At 40.4% G+C, this 19,357-nt stretch overlaps 1 long non-coding RNA gene and 1 pseudogene across 1 annotated transcript; one reads left to right on the top strand and one right to left on the bottom strand.

Annotated features, from left to right (window-relative positions):
- Nucleotides 1-3,997: 3,997 nt before the first annotated feature.
- Nucleotides 3,998-4,763, bottom strand: LOC102986327 (E3 ubiquitin-protein ligase RNFT1-like; annotated as a pseudogene).
- Nucleotides 4,764-9,310: 4,547 nt separating this feature from the next.
- Nucleotides 9,311-18,763, top strand: LOC129392084 (uncharacterized). The gene is made up of 3 exons (XR_008617223.1): nucleotides 9,311-9,362; nucleotides 18,419-18,544; nucleotides 18,644-18,763. It is a non-coding gene; the product is annotated as an uncharacterized lncRNA (long non-coding RNA).
- The last annotated feature ends 594 nt before the right edge of the window (nucleotides 18,764-19,357 follow it).

The following is a 19,357-nucleotide window of genomic DNA, read 5'->3' as shown; positions in this document are numbered from 1 at the left end:
AAAAACATCGTTGCTCCCAAAGTCCACCTCCTCACTTTGGGATGATTCGCTGTGTATTCAGGTATTCCACAGATGCAGGGTACATCAAATTGACTGTGGAGATTTAATCCGATGCTCCTGAGGCTGCTGGGAGAAATTTCCCTTTCTCTTCTTTGTTCGCACAGCTCCTGGGGTTCAGCTTTGGATTTGACCCCGCCTCTGCATGTAGGTCGCCTGAGGGTGTCTGTTCCCCATGTACGTGGGGAGTTTCTTGCCTTTTGGGATGTCTGAGGTCTTCTGCCAGCGTTCAGTAGGTGTTCTGTAGGAGTTGTTCCACATGTAGATGTATTTCTGATGTATTTGTGGGGAGGAAGGTGATATCCACCTGTTACTCTTCTGCCGTCTTGAAGCTCCTCCTGAACATGATATTTTACAAGTTAATAGAGATTCTTCCAGAAAAGATTTTTTTGCAGTAAAGTTTACTTTCAGTCTTTCTAATCAGTAAGCTGTTGTCTATTGAACTGTCTTAATTTTTGTGAAATAAGGAGGCACTATTTTTATTTTCTTGTTCATTATCACTGTGCTCCTGAGGCTGCTGGGAGAAATTTCCCTTTCTCTTCTTTGTTCGCACAGCTCCTGGGGTTCAGCTTTGGATTTGACCCCGCCTCTGCATGTAGGTCGCCTGAGGGTGTCTGTTCCCCATGTACGTGGGGAGTTTCTTGCCTTTTGGGATGTCTGAGGTCTTCTGCCAGCGTTCAGTAGGTGTTCTGTAGGAGTTGTTCCACATGTAGATGTATTTCTGATGTATTTGTGGGGAGGAAGGTGATATCCACCTGTTACTCTTCTGCCGTCTTGAAGCTCCTCCTGAACATGATATTTTACAAGTTAATAGAGATTCTTCCAGAAAAGATTTTTTTGCAGTAAAGTTTACTTTCAGTCTTTCTAATCAGTAAGCTGTTGTCTATTGAACTGTCTTAATTTTTGTGAAATAAGGAGGCACTATTTTTATTTTCTTGTTCATTATCACTGAATCCTCTTACAAAATTACCCTCCTCCCATGAGAAAACATCATATATCACCCAACATTTAAGCTCTGGACCAAAGAGTACAGTGACTACTGGTGTGTGTAGAGTCAGCAGGGAGTGAGTTTTGGGTTTAAAATTTTAAAATTCAGAAAATATCTATTGAACATCCACTAGGTACATACAAAGTGCTATACCTGGTACTGGGAGTATAAAAAAGGACTAGAAACATTCTTGGTCCTCAGGGGGTTTACAGTTTAGTCTCCACAGACAAAACCAGGAAGTCAGTAAATAGCTATTATGCACAGCAGAGAGTGGTAAGTTACCGAGAGGCAGAGAGCTGATGGGAGAAGGGAGAGTCCACCCCACTGGGACCAGGAAGATTTCATGAGTGGAATCTTATTAGCACCTTAAACAGTGGCCAGCAATGGGTCAGAGAGAATTTGAGGCAGAAGACAAGGCATGGAGGTGGAAAAGTGGAGGATGGGTATGAGAGCAACTAATTGTGTGAAGAAACGTAGTGATATTTCAGCCTGCAAAGATAGGTTGGGTCCGATCAAGAAGCATCTTCAGTATCAGGCTAAGGAAATTCAGTTGCCCATGATTCTTCCCTAACCCTTGTAGTTCTAGTGGGTCCTATTTTTACAATAGCATGTGTCCTCATGTATCCTGGTTAATCTGTTTACGTGCCTACCAATTGTATTAGTCTGTGAGTGATTCCAAGTCCTGGTAAGTCATTTATTTATCTTCCTATCATAGACACCTAGTCGGACACTTGCCACATGGAAGGAGCTTGGAAAATGTGGCATTAATTGAAGCCAACCTCAAGTTTTGTGGCATGAATATCATTCATTACCTGAAAACACACCACACACGTGCATGTGTGTGTGTGTGTGCGTGCATGTGTGAGCACACACACACGGTTTCATAAAGATTTAAAAATTGACTTTTTCCTTTCAAGGTTATTGATTCTCGATTTTCTTAGTGAATTCAACAGGATCCATTTTGGTATGAGTTGTAGCTTTAACAGACTGCAAAAGCTGTTGTCAGCTTGCTGATTACATTTCATGTTCTCAGTTTTGGAGGGCAACAGTGTGTAAAACATTTGGATTCTCAATTGCCTCAGAAAAGGCAGATTACGGGCAGCATTTACTCTAGCTAACTAACAGATAAACTCCTAAACCCCAGGGACTTAGTATGATTAAAGAATATTTATGTTTTGCTCAGATAATAGTACAATACAATCACTCCTGGAGGGTGGCCTTTCTCCACATGTTTCAGGGAGACAGGTTTCCTCTATCCCGTGGCTGCTCCACCTTCACATCATGACTCTCAAGGTTGTCCTAGTCATCTCCAGTCTAGCCAGCTGGAAGGGAAAGGCCATGTAGGGTCATGAGTCAAGAGCTAAATGGACCAGGCCTGGAAGCAACAGATGTCACGTTTCATTGGTCAGAACTGACACTGCCATGTGTAGCCATAAGGGAGACTGGGAAGCGTAATCTAACAGTGTGCTCAGGAGAAAACAGAAATAGTTTTTGGTGACTTAGTAACCAGTATCCTCCACAGTCTTTCCTTCTGGTCACAAATTTCCTATTCTATTCTTTCTTCCTTTTGTAGACCACCTTCTTTTTCCACAGGAGGCAACTCCAAGACACATGAAGTCAATGTAGCAGTATAAAGTTTAGGATCTTCAGATGATGTCTGTGGTGTCTGGATGGGGCTTCTTGTGGAGATCTGTGAATAAAAAGATAAGTTGTTCATCCCTTCTCCCACTCAATATACGGTGGATCAGAGAAGGGATAACTACAATAAAAACTCTCTTGGAAAACAGAAGAATGGAAGACAGTTATTAGTTGCTGCTACACATGATATCCTGCTGAGCAGGTTCAGGAAGGTCTCCTGCCCTGTGGGTGGGGAAGGTCCTTGTTTAGATTCCGATTCTGCTCTCCTCTTGGAACTCCCTTGTCCACTTGGTCCAACCTCTGGGTGGGTCTTCCATGTCTTATATTCCATGGCTGCACCTGAAGAGGACATTTGGGAGTTTATTCTTCATGAGGGCTGTACGATTTTCACAGCCTGCTTTCTGCTTGTGCAAGCTTGAGGTCCTGAGGTGGTTTTAATGTTCAAACAGCCAAAGGCTTTTTCAGGTTGAGATCATGTTTATTTGGCAGTACAGTTCACCCAGAAATTTAGAAGGTTTTTGATCTGTTAGCTTCTATTCAGTTCCACGTGCCAGTAAATATATTCAAAGTTTTGCCTAGATGTTGTTCTCAAGTCTTATTTATTTGCTTCTTTGCCCCCATGCCCTTCTTTCTCAGTTTAATGGTGGTTACCTTGAGGACAATAGGTTTGGGTGGCGACCACACCATTAAAGTAACTTTGTAACAACACTGAGGTTTTGAAATAATTTAAATGATTAATTCTTATTGATTGTTAATCCTATTACAAAGAGTAATACAATATTAAAATATATCATCCTCAGTAAATTAATATGCACTTAGAAAATCTAATGATTACAGGTAAAATATAGCATATGGAACTTTCATTTAAAAATACAAATTTTATGAAAATTAAAAAATTTTTGAGATTTTGGATAAAGATATATCTTAAAATATTATGAAAAATATTCTTTATTCTGAAACAATGTCAGAAAAGAATACCCAAATTCCTCTAAAACAACTAGTTATAGTTAGTTATCCAGTTGCTGTTTTTGGTAAAATTAACAAGAAAACATATTTACAATTTTACATCGCAATCATATGTCAAGTAATTAGGATTGAAGAAATATTTTTGACATACACATTAGGTTGACTATTATATTTTCAAAAACAGTGTTCTTTCACTCATTTAAATTAAAAGAATTAACACATGCTTAAATCTTGTTCTGGTATTCTAAAAGTATTTGGAAACATTTTTCTTAATTTTTAGTACTGAAATCCATCTGAATGGATTTACTAATAGTCATTGTAACCAAATGAAATTAGTTTTTTGTGGTTTTAAGAGTTCATAGGACTTAATTGTATTTGAAGGTATGATGAGGCAGCCCCATCTTTCCATCTGTTTCTATGGTCTGAAATCACAGCTCTGCACAGTGGACATATATTCTCTCTGTAAAACCATAAGGCAATGAATGCACTCTTCAGAAAAACATGCTGACTGATGGGAAGAATAATTTTCTGAAGTTCAGCTTGACATACTGAACAAATATCATTCACATCTAAATAAGTCACTCTGTAACTTGGCTGTGTAAAAAATATTCACAAAACCTATCTGAAAGTTCTCAGATTTCCAAAAAAACCCCAAAAGCTAGACAGTAATATCCTAAGAATCTATCTAATTATATTATTAAACTCCCTGAAGCAAATAAGGTAATGAAACCAAAACTGATATGGGAACAAAATTCAGTAAAACTGACATAATTCTTCTAAGAGCATACACCAGTAACCCTTGGATTTAAAAAGCAGGATGAAAGAAGGCACTACTATAATAAGATTTTTTGAGCCTATGGAAAGCAATTTCAAAATGAAGTCTGTAATTCTAATAATCCAAAGTACTTCTGAGAAGCTTGAATGATCCAAAGTAGGATTTAAAAAGATTAAGTTGTAATAAAGTGACTGAGAATGAAAGAACAGAAAGTCCTGCTAAGAATACCAGTAACCAAGCTTACTGAATCTTTGAGCACCTTTTTCTTAGAAAAGCCTGATTTACAATGCTTTGGTTTGCACAGTTGAAAGTTGTTAGAAGCCCAGTTCCAAGAAACATACCACATATTTCTGGAGCTTGGATTTTCAGCACATCCTTTAGGCATGGAGTTTATCCAGATGCAAACATCTCCAGAATGAAGGCAAGGCCCTTCTCCCATCCATCTTGTTGCTCGGGCATTTTGGGAGGCTGAGGCAGCCTCAATGCCTGCAGTTCCTGGAGGACTGGTGTGGTCCTGGAATATGTTTTCTCTGATCCAAATTTCTTTGCATCAGGACTGTGTTTCCTCTCATGATGTTGAGTGGACAGAGGCCTCACAATGGTGTCACGGACGGTGGGAGTTGCAGTCGTACCCCTTCAGTCAGGGCCATCACCCTCAAACCCCACCACAAGTAACTTCAGTTAGCCCAATGGCAGCAGCAAAGCTGGATTTTAATAGGCTTTTGTGTTCAGGGTCTAACAGCTATCATACAGCTTTTCTAGTCAGGCGTCCAATTTCTGGACCCTCAATTTCTGCTTGCAAACTGGCCACTTATTTCCTGAGCTCATTTCTTATCATGCTTTGTTGCAGTACAAAAAAAGTGAGCCCAGTTATTCTCTTGCCAATCACTTTGCCCAGAGCTACGGCCTCACTAGGCATGTGGCCTGCTTTCCAAGTCATCTCAGACAACAATTTTACCAAATGTTTTGCCCCTGTAAAATTTGGATGTCCATCTTTACAGCTCTGTTATAGATTCCTTTATAATAAGTGTTGAAATCAGCTGGTGTAAGTTCTCCAATTTTCTTCTTTTTCAAAACTGTTTTGACTATTACAAATCTTTTGCAGATCTATATGAATTTTAGATTCATTTTTTCAAATTGCTGCAAAAGAACCTGCTGGGATCAGGAACTGAACCTGGAGAAGGAGGGGTCCAGAAAGGAGAGTTGGTGAATCAGGGAAGTCACTAAGTAGTCCTCCTGAAGAACTGGCACAGTGGGCAAGTCAGAGCTTGAGGGGAGTCTGCTGAGAGGAACCCCTAAGGGGGCAGGTGTAGAGGTCTGTGCAAGGCTGTGACCTGGTCCTAGCAACTGCCTCTGGGAATTTGCATTCCAGCCTCTGGTCACTGGTTGCTGTTGGTCAGCGGGGCAGGCAGACGGGTAGAGCTGCTGGTCCTGGAGGTGGAAGAGGCTGCAGAGTGGAGAAGGAGGGTGAGGAAAGTCTGGCATCTGCCATTTCTCTGTGTCTGCCTCATCTTACCTCTAACTGTGACTATCTTCAGAGCATAAGGGCTGTTGCTTCCTTTCATTTCCCAAATCTTGTGCAAGTTTTTAACCTAGAACCAAATCTAACCCCAAACCAAACAGGGAAGGCGATTCTAAAATGTGGTTCCGACTTAACCAGACCCACACAAGGTAAAACCATTTTCTCTTTGACTGCTCTCTCTGTATCACCATCTTCATCCAATCAGCCACCAACTCCTGTTGATTCTACATCATTATTTCTGCATTATGACCCCTTCCTTTCTCTGCTATTGCCCTCCTTTAGCGCAACCCTTCCTACATTTCACGTCTGAAGTACTTTATTAGCCTCCTTACTTGCAATTACACTAAATCTGGCCATGTAGGTCGAGCACTGCACCACTCCGGGGTGCCATTCGCAGACCACATTTCATGGCCCTCCCTAGGTTGTAGAGGATACAACATGCAGAACTGTATGTAGTAGTTCCATATCACATGTAGCCCCATTTATTGCCCCCAGTAACCTGGGCCTTCCTTTTAAAAGGTACAACTGACCATGTCATTCTCCTGCCTAAAATCCTTGGCCTCCCATGACCTTCTCAAGGTAAAATTTTAATTCCTTAGCATAGCATAAAATCCATTCATGACTAGCAGATGAGTCTAAGCTCTGGAATCAGAATTTCTAAATTGGAATTTTATCTTAGTAATTTGAGAAATATATGACCTTGGGCAAGTCACTTAACCTCACTGGGCTTGTTTCTTTAACTGTGAAAAGGAGGAGGAGGGTATGAATACTCTTTTCATCATCAATTTTTGTCAGCATCCATTGAGAGGTAGGATGGAATATTCCTTCTGTAGTGCAGTCTCTCACCATCGTCTGTCCCTACCCCAACTCTGTGCTTCAGCTAAACCAAACTCCTTACAGCGGTTCTCCACGTTGTGACCCATCCTGCCTCTGTGCCTTTATACCAGCCCCCTTAATTATCCTCGTTTTCTTCCCCTGGATAGAATCTGCTCATTCTCCAGGACTCAGTGACTCATCACTTCCTCCTGGAAGCCTCCTCTGATTCCCTCAGATGTGATTAGTAGCTGCTCCATTGGGCTGTCTCAGCAGTCAGTGCTTGATTATACCACAGTGAATTCTCTTTTTCTGTTACTTGCCTATCTCCCCCATTATGTAAGCTATAGACCATGTTTTCCTTGAGGTTAGAAAGTGCTTTACCTGTCTTTATCCTTAGCTCCAAATATAGCTAAGTTCTTAAGAATATTTGTTAGCAGGTTCTTAAAAATGTCTGTTGAATTAATGAATGGTGATGAATGATAAGGGCTCTAACCGGTATTTTTATACTTTATGGAGAAATATAAGGATGATGGAGGGAAGATTCTGGGACAAAGCGTAATAGCAGGAATTCTAGAATTCTGAAATTTAGTGATTTGGTTATTCTCTTAATAGAAAGAATAGCTAAAGACATTTTTGTGAAAGCATTGTTTACTAGCAGTTGTTCAATATCCATTGCTTTAAGACCTTTTATAAAAATATTATTGAATAATCCATAAAAGTTCTTTGAAGAGTATTCTGTTTGTCAGTGGTCAAGGGTAATACCTAAAAATATAAAGTAGTTATTCTTGGCAAGTTATGGATCAACATCCTGGAACTATCAGTTTGTTCTATAACGTCTGTACGAGTTCAATCATTTTGACGGCACACCTTGCCTCAGTCAGTAGTTTACGCCTGAAGTTTCTGATGGTACTTTTAATATAGAGAACAAGTAGTTACATTTTTCTCCAAAATTTCAAATTTCTATGTATTGAATATGTAATGAAATAAGGTACATCCATAAGGATTTTTTCACATTAGAAATTTCTGGATCAATAATCAAGTTTCTTAAAATTTGGAATAAAAATGTCAGTGCATGGACTTAATATCAGAAGATATTAAATCTAAGCACTTCTGTGGGCAATAGACCTTGACCTTTTCCAAAAACCCATCTCTTCTTCAAATAGGTTCCTGTTTTGGCATAAGTAAAAGTTTTAATAAACATGGAAACGATCACTCTCAACATCAATGTCGTGCTTTGTCAGGCTTATGATTCTAACTGCTACCCCATGCATCACAATTCTAAGGTTAAGAAGAGTGACTTGCTTAAATATTTTTGCATCTTACAAATGAATAAGAATATGAAGATCTCACTAGAGAAACAGGCAAAGGGCATATCAAAGCAGTCAGTAAAGAAGAAATAAAAATGGCCAATATATATATAGAAAAATTTGCGTATGGAGAAATGCATACCGAACAACAGTGAGATACCATTTGAACATGTCCCAGTAGAAAAGGATGTGAAGAAAGAGCACTTTGATCCATCGCTGTTGGGAGTGTATATCGTCTTCCTCTGCAATTGGATAGTAGCGTTGACTACTTTTAGGCGATTTGGGATGTCTGCCTGTGGAGAGCATGCGCTCTCATCAGCTTCCTGCAGGTGGAGCTTTTATGGGAAAGGCCTCCCTCCACTGGGGAGACCTGCGGTTTTCCAGCTCTGTCTGTGCATGTTTGGGAAATTCTGCTTAATTCCAGCCACCGCGTTAGGAATCTCAGTGGGCTGCGTACCTGATCCATGTCCTCTATCCAACTTTTATCAAAAATAAGGCTGATGTTTTGATTTCCACTTGGCAGTCTCTTCTCTATTGCTCAGTTAGCCTCGAACTGGGGCTTCCTGACACCCCCAAGAAATAACAACAACGGCAAAATAGAATTTGGATATTCAAAAACATGGGATTGATTAAAAAGATGTGTCAACAAAATTGGATATGATGCAGCAATTCAAAACAATTCATTGATGCACATATTGATACATGAAGAAAAGATTCTAATATAGCATTCTGCGTATGAACACACTTATTATATATGTACATAGTCTGTTCTTTTCCTCTCTCTTTCTTTCCTCATCCATATTTTCTAAAGCTTCCGTAACTACACAAAATGGGTTAAATACATGTTTGCTTCTGTATAGGCTGTTTTCACTGCTGTGTTTCCTGTGCTCATGGTGGCTGCTGTGTGCTTTCCCTTCTTCTTTTGTCTGTTTCCTTGGTGGGGAGAGCAGGGTCTTGGCCACAGGCAGTACATCTGGAATTGGGTCAGCTTTTCTCTGCTGGACACCTCTTTACATGGATTCTTGCACAGGACCCGGCCCCCTTGTGATCTGTGGCTACTGACTCCATCCCTCTCTCTTTTCTGCAGAGCCTCACCTGGTCAGAAAGGAGCTCACCTGTGGGCCCAAATGAGGCGATGGTCATCCTCTTCCTCCAGTGCCCCACGTGGTCTTCTTCCCAGGAAGCAGGGTTGATGTCTGAGGAAAGCCAGTGCCTCAGCCATCCTGGGGCCGTTGAGGGTTGGGGAATTCTCCCACTCAAGAGAATAAAACCATAGATACCATCAAGCTTGGGGTGAGCTGGTACACAGAGTTACCTCTAATTCATGGAGATGCCAAAAGCATCATCATTCGCAATGGCTCCTGGGGAATGGAATTTTCCACACAAGTGAAGTTTCTAGATAACTAGCATTTACTACCTTAAGAACTTATACTATTTTTCTTCATCATTTTTAATGGAAATCTTACTGAAGGGCTTTCAATTTATTTCCACAAGCATTCAATATTTTCTTGATGATGTGGTCTCATTCTTATAAAGAAAATGTTTTATTGTGCTGCTGAATGGTGATGTTCTCTGAGCACATTGAAACATGTCCCAAAGAGCAGCTCCTGGTTGTACTTTCAAGGCCATGCCTGTGTTTCTTAGATGGTTGGCCTCCTTTCCCTGCTGACAGCTGTTCCATCTGACAATATGTGCGTTCTGGTTGAGATCCTGCTATATTGAAAGAGCATTTGGTTGGGAATGGCTCTGATTAGAAGCAAGACTCAGTATCTTGTGGCAGACATTTCTGCCACTGTGAGGCCATTTCCATTGGTTCTGAGTTTGCAGCTGGGTTTCGGCCACTTAGTTATAGTAGTCAGTGGTCTGACCTCTGGTTGAAGGGGCTATTCTTATACTTTGCATCAAGGTTTCTAGTCACCTTTTTGACAACCAAGTTAAAATTCACATTTTCCTTTACGATCAGGCTTCCTTATAGATTAGTGATAACTTATATTATAATTATAGGAGCTGTGGTTCAAACAAATGAAGTCAATTTTCTAATCTCATTGGCAATGAAATGTTTATGAACTTCAGGATCTGTTCCTGAGGCTATGACTGGAAATCATGAGTTTTTTCTAAAAGAATTTTAAGGGGATAATTGAACGATCAAGCATTCATGTATTTAATAACTCTATTCAACTTAATTAAGAAATTCTCATTGATTTTCCATTGCCTAAAGTATAAAGTGCAATTGTTTTAACATCCTATCATCTAACCCTGCAGTCCCCAAACTGTGGCTCAGGTGCCCTGGGATATCAGAGTGAATTCACAGGGACTGTTGCAGGATATTTTACAATTTCGAGGGAAACATAATTTTATTCTGTGACTACTGGACATCACAAGAACTACTAGCTTGATGTAGGTCACAATGTCAGTATCATAATGATACATTCCTTTTGGTGCTGTTGTATCTTTGCAAGGCTGGATTTTTGGTGGTTGCTGTAGTGAAAAGCAAGTACTGCATGAAAATGATTGTGAAGCAGGAAGTGAGGGTAGTGGTGTCCAATTTGGTTCCAAGATTGCAGAGGTTGTGTGGTGCCCAATGTGTGCATATATACCATTATTAAGTAAATGTGGTTAAGAAATAAGATATCATTTAAAATTTTATGTGTATTACTTTTCAAATATAATTAAGTTGTGAGTACATACAACTTACAAATTTGTTTGGACCTAGCTACTTAATGAATGGAGCTATTAAGTATTTCTTTTGGTCTAGGGGCACTGTGATAAAATTAACTAGACACTAAGGATGCCGTGAACCAGGAAAGGTTGGGAACTGCTGTTCTAAACTCATATTTTCTTTTTTCTTTTCTTTTCTTTTTTTTAACTGCTGATAAAAGAAGAAAGTCAAGAAGGAAAGCTAGTTTTGGGGAAAGCTGAATGGATTCAATTTTGGTTATTGCTGAGTCTGAGGACCTAATGGACCATTCAGGGAAAGACAAAGAACTGGGATTCAGATAGGAGATTTGGAATCAAGCTAAATGCATCCCTGAATACTCATGTGCAGGCTCTCTTTCTGATTGCTTTGGATAGTGTATGTACTCAAGAATTAATTGTAAAAGGAAAAGGTAGGATTGCTGAAAGGGAAGGAACCTAAAAACCAAAACTCAAAACCAACCTGTCAAACAAATGTTCTCGGCTTAATACTTTTGCAAATGTTAAATGGATGCATTTAAATTTCTCTCTTATGTCATATTTTATTGCAAAGGGCAGACCTCTAATGGGGAGCCATGAGGTTTATTGTCCTAGAGAAGGAGAAGGTGAGCTCTTGACCTCTTAACCAGGAGTTGCAGAGATAGAGGGTTTGCTAATTACTTTATTTCCCATTTCACACATCAGTAGCTGAGCCCAGAAATCTCAGATCATAAAGGGGTCCCCATCATATAGAGAAGGCACCTTGTACACAGTTAAGACTTAACAGGATTAACATCAAGAAGCAGGAGGATATGATGTAAGAAATATATAGACCCTCCTACCCCCATACACACGTATTTTTTGTCCAAGGAGATTGTGGAAAGGAATAGGAAGAGAAGATAATAATTTGTGTCCTGTGAACTTCCCTGGTGGCACAGTGGTTAAGAATCTGCCTGCCAATGCAGGGGACATGGGTTTGAGCCCTGGTCCGGGAAGATCCCACCTGCCACGGAGCAACAACTACTGAGCCTGTGCTCTAGAGCCCATGTGCCACAACTACTGAGCCCATGTGCCACAACTACTGAAGCCCATGCACCTAGAGCCCGTGCTCTGCAACAAGAGAAGGCACCGCAATGAGAAGCACGCGCACTGCAACAAAGAGTAACCCCCACTCACTGCAACTAGAGAAAGCCCGCGCACAGCAACGAAGACTCAACACAGCCAAAAATAAATAAATAAAATTAAATCTTAAAAAAAAAGAGATTAAGTTCAATAAATAAATATTTATTGAGTACCTTCTACATACTAAACAAAACTTTCTTTCTTTTGGTTGTGGGGGCCCTTGGCAGTGAAAGCACAGATTCTGGGAAACTCGAATACTTCTATGTAATTAGATATCTTTGTTAAAATATTGAGAGTAAGATTAAAAGACAGCTTAGTAATAATGTAGAGAAAAATCCCTACCATAATAGAAACTGCACTATTTTAAGGAAATTAAAACAAATTAGAAATAGAAATAATATCCACTTCTCTTAAGCAGATGTGGTGAATCTATCCTTGGTGGTCTGACTGTATATTCTGTTATTAATTCATATTATTCATTCTTTCATCTCTCCATCCATCCATTCATTTGTCCATCATATGTTTGTTGAGTACCTGTTATAGGCTCTGTGCCAGGTATTAAACAAATGGATTGGAAAAGTGTTTTCTCCCTAGGGTTTATTGTATAGTTGGGGAGTTAGGGGGGTAGAAGGCTGGCTCATGTGTGTGTGTGCACACGTACACACAGTATGTACAATAAAGGGTAGAGGTATGTAATTTTTCTGGAATTTTAACACTCACACAAAGTCAGGAGATGAGGCCTCAGGACTGTGTAAGGTAGGGCTCTGGAACTGAGACAAATGAATAGAAGCAGAAGCCTTGTAAGACTGCCCAATCCATAGAATAGGAATTAGAAAAATGTGGCTCACCAGCCCAGGAAAGCTGGAGGTAGCATCCTGATTTATCATTCTTGTGGGATGCCAAATTAAAAATTTATATATACACTGATATAGGACCTGAAGTCCAGTAGAGACAAATGGAAATTGTTCTCCAGAGATAACCAGAGATCATACATGGGACTCCCAGAGAAACAACTCTGCTGAAGATAAAAAAATTGCAAATCACACAAGGAAAGGAATCACCATGAGAGGGAGGCAGCAGATGCAACTAGGAGGAGAAGTAACACCACAAAAACTGAAGATAGTAGAACTAGCTAAAATAGACCTAATACTTATTATATTTAATGTTCTTAAGGAGAAGAAAAAAGGAAAAAGCCCACAGAACAACAGGAGAGTATGAAAAATGAACTGAGAGATTAGAAAAAGAACTAAGAACTTTTGCGAAATAAGCATTGGAATGAAAACCCAATAGTTAGGTTAAATAGTAGATTAGGAATAGTAGAATATAACATTAGTAAATTGGAAGATAGATTTGAGAAAATCACTCGGTGCAGTATACAGAGAAGAGATACTGAATCTGAGAGAGAGATTAGACTGAAAAGTTTCTACATATATCTAATAGGATCAAAAAGAACAGAATAGAATAGGGAAGAGGCAATATCGGAAAAGAAATGGCTGACAATTTTTAGAATTAAAAAAAAATACATAAGTCTTCAGATTAAAGGTGACTATCAGTCTGGGTCAAGATAAATAAGCCAAATTTATATCTAGAAATATTGTGGAAAACCTGTAGATCAAAGACAAGGAAAAATCTTAAAGTCTTCCAGAGAGAAGAGACAGAGTACTTAAGGACAATTAGACTGATACATAGGGACTTCTTTTTCTTTTTCTTTATAAATTTATTTATTTATTTATCTATTTGTGGCTGCGTTGGGTCTTCGTTTCTGTGTGTGGGCTTTCTCTTGTTGCAGGGAGTGGGGGCTACTCTTTGTTGCGGTGCGCGGGCTTCTCATTGTGGTGGCTTCTCTTGTGGAGCACGGGCTCTAGGCGCGCGGGCTTCAGTAGTTGCAGCACGCAGGCTCAGTCGTTGTGGCGCATGGGCTTAGTTGCTCTGTGGCATGTGGGATCTTCCCGGACCAGGGCTCGAACCTGTGTCCCCTGAATTGGCAAGCAGATTCTTAACCACTGCGCCACCAGGGAAGTCCCAATAGATAGGGACTTCTTATCAGCATTAATAGATGCCAGAGGAAATGGAATGTTATTGAAAATTCTGAGAAGATAAATTAACAAATGCTAACCTAGAATTCTATACATTCAGCTAAATTATAATTTAACAGATTGCAGGAGAATACCTGTCACAAAAATTTTTTAAAATTAATTAATTAATTTTTGGCTGCATTGGGTCTTCGTTGCTGTGTGCATGCTTTCTCTAGTTGCAGCGAGCGGGGGCTACTCTTTGTTGCAGTATGCAGGCTTCTCATTGCAGTGGCTTCTCTTGTTGCAGAGCACGGGCTCTAGGTGCACGGGCTTCAGTAGTTGTGGCCCACGGGCTCAGGAGTGGTGGTACGCGGGCTCTAGAGTGCAGGCTCAGTAGTTGTGGTGCAGGGGCTTAGTTGCTCCACGGCATGTGGGATCTTTCCGGACCAGGGCTCGAACCTGTGTCCCCTGCACTGGCAGGTGGATTCTTAACCATTGCGCCACCCAGGGAAGTCCCTCCCTCAGATTTTAAAGGAGTCTTATTTACTATATAGTTAAGAGCATTCACCCTCCACATAGTAATTTCCTTTGGCTATTTACTCACCTAACCTGTGAGTAAAGTGTGATCAATCAGCACAGTGGAGAATCAAGGGATGGGGCAGTGAAAGGATGTGTGGCCTGCTCCATAGTCATCTCTGTTCTGAGATGCACTGGAAGCATCAGCTTTCCCTATCTAGGGGACCTGAGATCCATCAGTGGTCCCCAGTGGGCTTAGAGCAGAGGGGAGGAGCACAATTTACAAAAACAAATATTTTATATACATTTCAGGAACATTTCTGTAATGTAAGCCTTGTGGCTTTGGATACCATCGGTATGCTAATGACTTCTAAAGTCAAATCTATAACCCAAACACCTCCCCTGAATTTGACACTTGTATATCGACTACTTAGCAAATATTTTTGAGTTCCTAATAACTATTGGACACTAGGCTAGATCTTGGATAAACACTGATGAACACAATCCCCAGGTTCCTACCCTCATGGATTTAGTGAAGGAGAGAGTTAAGCAAGTAAATTCACACGGGAATGTATCTTTCTAAAGGTTGGCTGGTGCTTTGGGGGAAAAGAGATGGGTGCCACAAGAGAAAATGGTGTGAGAGATGGCTTCACATCCAGTGGTCAGGAAAGGCCTCTCCAAGGAAGTAACACCCTTAGGTTGGGACTGAAGGATGTGGAGGTATCTGAGCCAGGGATATATTGGGGAGACTGAAGCACATGGAATGACGGCTTTGACATGGGGAAGATCTGGCAAGTGTGAGAGACTAAAAGATGGTCAGTGTGGCTGGAATGTTTGCGTAAGTGAACTTCTTTTTTTAATGGTGGCAATAAATCAAGGCAGCCAGCTGGGGAGGGGTGCTGGGAGAGGAGGCGTATCAGAGGTGACTTGCAGCTAGTCTGAGGAGCCCAGATTTATATATGAAAACTCTGGCTTTTTCTAAAACATTTTTTCCCCTCGTGTAAATTTTGTCTGTACTATTATCTGTCATCTGATCAAGGAAATAGTTAAATACTTGCTCTAGGTAAGTATTCGAAGATTATCTGAAAGTGAAAATGCTTTCTCTGATTAATCTTGCTCGGTCATCTGACTGTAGGAGAACATTTTGTGTTGCACGGTTATTTGTGTGCTAGCTGACTTCTGACCTGGGTTATTTGGTATTCACAACAAGTAATGAGACAGTTTGTGTGCTTGAAAAAGCAGAGTGGGAAAAACTATTACAATTTTATAAATAACTCTTGGTTCTTGTGTAGTGTTCCCTTTGTTCAAATAGTGCTGTTTAAAAAAATCAGAGATTCTCATTTATGAAGTCTAGTCTGATTTTCCTAATTATTTTAAATCTTACTATGATTCATTAACATGTTGTACCATCATTAATTCAATTCATCCATAGTTACAACATTTTGCATTACTATGCCTATCTTAACTGTCATCAAATTCCTTTGACCGAAGGACTTTGTTTTGTTTTCCTTTATGTACCAAGCTTTACCCTTTTCTCAGTCTTGGTGTGTCCTATCTGAAGATGTTTTTCATTGTTTCAAGAGTATTAGGTATACTTAGTAGAGCCCAATTTTTAAGGGCACCATAGTATGGCTTAGCAGTATAGTGGGAATAGCATTGGCCTTAGTGTTGAAGTTGGGCAAACCTGGGTGTGAAGCCCAACCCCACGGTTTACTTAGCTATGTCATGTTTGGTTAGTTACATAAACTGTTGAATCTTACTCTTCTCATGTGTAGAATGGAGATAATGATCTCTCCCTCAAAGAGTTGACAGGATTAAATGAATGGACGTGTGTCAAGCATAGCACAGTGCCTATCACTTGGTAGGCACGCAACTGTGTACGTGGTCTTTGGCAGATCAGACAGACTACTTAGAATTGTATTTCAAATAGTGGACATAGATTTGCTTTGGTTCTTCTGTGTTCTTCTACCTAGTCCCTTTGTGTCCAAGGATACATTTATTTCTCATTTGGGATAGAGAAAAAGTTGCTGGGTGGCACAAGGCTGGCTGTGGCCAGGAGGGGGCAGCAGACAGTCACACTATCTTGGTCTGAAGGCTCTGCAGCTGCGGTGGGCTCCAAAGGGAAGTCCAGGCCAGGGTTTAAGTAAAAGGTTCCAACCGTGGGCAAGAAAGTGTGGCTGGAAGCTAAATTCAAACGTGCAATCCAGGGCTATGGTCAAGAAGCCGGGTCTCTCATTCAGAAAACACTGATTGAGAAACTGCCATGTGTCAGGCCCTATGCTAAGCATTGAGTTCACCAAAGTAACCAAAACACAGTGCCATGGGGCTTCTGGTGTAGAGGGGAGCCCCACAGTGATGCTGCAGTGAGGTAAGTGCTATCATAGTGGTGCTAAGCGGGGAAAGGGTACAGGGTTCTGGGAGTCTGAAGGAGATAGGACCAGTTATACTTCCAGAAGAGGGATGGGAGACAAAGAGTTTAAGAAACCCACATCTGAGCCAAGAATGAAATCAGTAATTTAACAATAACAAGGATGGGAAGGTAAGTTGTGGGTCAAATAGTGAAGAACGGGTTCCGAATTGATGTTTCTGGTCCTTAAAGGGACCACACAAGGAACCAAGGAAGTGAGATGCTGAGGTTCGTTCTGATAGTACTTGCGGGATGCTCCCTGGAGGGTTTGAACACTGCTCAAAGAACAGAGAAATGCTGCCTGACCCAACAGGGGGTTGAAAACTTGACCTTGCTTTCATTAACTTGAAGCAGGAATGATTCAAATGATTCTAGTGACTTGAAATAGTTCCTACGTAATTTCTGTTGGATGTAGCCCAGAGCAGGATAAGATTTACCTACAGAGTAATCAAAATTTCTGCTGATTTTATGGGATAGGAGAAATGGCAGTGAACCACTTACTTTTTTACCCTGGAAATTCTAGGGGACTGCTGTGCTTAGGAATATTTTTGAAACTTGGCTAAGTATTCTAAATATTAACTGGAAATCTCACCAACATTTTTTTTTTTGGTGGTTGTGAGGGCTCAGAGGTTATATAAACTGGGCTGTTCCGTTCACCTTGTCTGGCAGTGTCTGGCTGTACAGATGTAGCATGAATGTGCCTCCAGATGCTGATATGTCAGAGAGCACATTGCTCATCTGTGGGAGCTGGGAAATAGTCATTTGTTCAGTTCTGGTTATGGCATTCTATTCATCTCCTTTCCTTTAAAATGCACTCTCAGAAGGCCCATTTCTGTGACTGTCTGGGGGGAAGATGCAGCTGGGAGAGTTATGCTGGAGAGACTAGAGGTATTTACCATCTTTCTCTGCAGCCAAGATTTGTCAGGTTGGTTTCCTAGTAAGGATTCAGTTGAGAATAAGCAGCGACACTAACTTGTGTTGACATTATGATATCAGAATAACTGTGTTCCAAAATTTTCTCAAGTATTGTAATTCTGGGAAAGTGAGGATTTATATAGGGAATACTTCACTGATTTTGTACTACAGTTTATTCCTATAATTCATACAGTTTCCCATTCCTACAGTTCACAGACAGAACTATTTAAGTCAGTAAAAATCTGCAAATTATTTGCAGAGTGAGGCAGAAGGTACTCACTTTTAATTTTAATAATTATTAAAATTATTAAATTTAATTACTAAAACCTGTGAACATAATTTAAAAATCATCAGGGATGTAAAAATCACCATTTGAGCATCTCTCACCTTTCTGATTGTTGCATAGTAAACTCTGTTACCTGGATTGTTGATTTAATCCACTGTTTTGGGATGATTTGTCATGCAGCAATAGATAACTGAAACAGTGCATCAAATAGTTCATGACGGGCAGCTGGTGTCTTGTTGAGCACTTATTCTCAACTCGCCCAATAGTTAAGAGCTGTTTCTTTCTTTTTTTTATTTCTTAATTTAAAAAAATTGAAGTTTAGTTGATTTACGATGTTATGTTAGTTTCTGGTGTATAGCAAAGTGATTCAGTTATACATATGTATCTATATCTATATCTGTCTGTTATTTTTCAGATTATTTTCCATTATAGTTCATTACAAGATATTGAATACAGTTGCCTATGCTATACAGTAGGACCTCGTTTATTTTATATATACTAGTGTGTATCTGCTGATCCCAAAGGGACTGTTTCTTAAAAGGTGAGTAGTTACCAGCAGAGGAGGGTCCTAGGGGTCTTTGTGGTGATTCTTTTATTAGGGCTTGCCAGCAACTCCATACTGTGCCTTTATTAACCACAGACACTTGGAATTCCCTGGATTTACTGGTGATGAGCAGTGAATAGAACGGCGGAGTGCATCAAAACTTGGACCTCCTTTGGGCTTCCCTGGTGGCGCAGTGGTTGAGAGTCCGCCTGCCGATGCGGGGGACACAGGTTCTGCCGATGCAGGGGACACAGGTTCGCGCCCCGGTCCGGAAAGGTCCCACATGCCGCGGAGCAGCTGGGCCCGTGAGCCATGGCCGCTGAGCCTGCGCGTCCGGAGCCTGTGCTCTGCAACGGGAGGGGCCACAACAGTGAGAGGCCCGCGTACCGGAAAAAAAAAAACAAAAAAAACTTGGACCTCCTGCAGAGACGTTTTTTCCTTTTTGTTTAACTGCAGTCACCATGCTGTACATTACATTCCCAAGACTCACTTATAACTGAAAATTTATCCCTTTTGTCCACAACTTCTCCTGTCTCTGGCACCTGTTTGTATCTAATCTATAGTTCGTTTTTTTTAAATTAAAAAATTTTTTTTTAGATTCCACATATAAGTGAGATCACGTGGTATTTGTCTTTTTTTGTCTGATTTATTTCACTTAGCATAATGCACTCAAAGTTCATTCATGTCACAAACAGCAAGATTTCATTCTCTTTTTATGGCTGGGTAATATTTATATATATATATATATCGCACATCTTCTTTATCCATTCATCTTTCTTTAGGCACTTAGATTGCTTCCATATCTTGGCT

The sequence above is a fragment of the Physeter macrocephalus genome, chromosome 4 (assembly GCF_002837175.3).
Source record: "Physeter macrocephalus isolate SW-GA chromosome 4, ASM283717v5, whole genome shotgun sequence".
NCBI classification, from domain to species: domain Eukaryota; kingdom Metazoa; phylum Chordata; class Mammalia; order Artiodactyla; family Physeteridae; genus Physeter; species Physeter macrocephalus.
This window is presented reverse-complemented; position numbering and strand designations above follow the sequence as displayed.